Genomic DNA, 917 nt, shown 5'->3' on the forward strand with positions numbered 1-917 from the left:
CGTTGGGGTAGGGGCGGGGGAAGGGTACATACGCATGTATTGTTGCAAACGCGGCACGACACCTTTTACTAACGAATCCCGGCACGTAGAAGACAGGCACCTCACCACACTCCGAGGGAACACACTGCTTCGCCGTAGCCAGGACGATGGTGCGTTGGTCGACGTTCCGCAGAGCAGTAATGATTGCAAGGTCACTCGAAAATCACAACCGTTCACAAACAACACAGGCGACACAAAATTGATTGCGCACAATCTCCCTCTGAAACCAGGCCGTTGCTCCGGTGAAACCTTCCAAGTCTGCGGCATCGGGGCCACATGGACGGTTCGCATTTCTTTCCGCCTCGCGGTCCTAGCGGGCAGCGCGCTTACGTCACCGCCACCATGGGAGAGCGGAAGGAAAGGAAAGGAGACACACAAGCCCTTGGAACGCCGACATAGAGATGGCGGTGCGAACGTAGACATTGCCGACGTGGGTCAATGTGTAATATCAGTTCTTATCAGCTCAATATCTGATACTTGTTGTATTTGGACCTAAGTTGCGAAACTTATTTTTGAAAGGTGGCGGAATGTTCAAAGCCTACTTATCATCCGCCGCGGATCGGCCCACGTGGGGGAGGAATTCTCGATCTACACGGCTCTTGCCCACGGGCACATTTTCCATCAGAACCTAGCCATATACAGCTTCGCTGTGAAAAAGTTGATGACAAATGTTTTTCAAAAACATCTGTTCTTACCCATGTGCCTGGGACCTTTTTGGGTCCCACGTGTGACAAGGGTAGCTCAAGGGCGCATTACAGGTCCCCAAACCACACGGGTATGTGTCATTGAGGTTGGACCCTTTCTGCACTATCACCAGGATCGGCCAACATGATGATTTGTTTTTGTCAACATCTCGGACACATCTTTTTCTAGATCCT

The 917-nt window shown here is 51.5% G+C and overlaps 1 pseudogene; it reads left to right on the plus strand.

The window, feature by feature from the left end:
• The first annotated feature begins 460 nt into the window (after positions 1 to 460).
• LOC142573455 (U2 spliceosomal RNA) lies at positions 461 to 636 on the plus strand (annotated as a pseudogene).
• The last annotated feature ends 281 nt before the right edge of the window (positions 637 to 917 follow it).

This window comes from Dermacentor variabilis, chromosome 2 (genome assembly GCF_050947875.1).
Source record: "Dermacentor variabilis isolate Ectoservices chromosome 2, ASM5094787v1, whole genome shotgun sequence".
NCBI lineage: Eukaryota > Metazoa > Arthropoda > Arachnida > Ixodida > Ixodidae > Dermacentor > Dermacentor variabilis.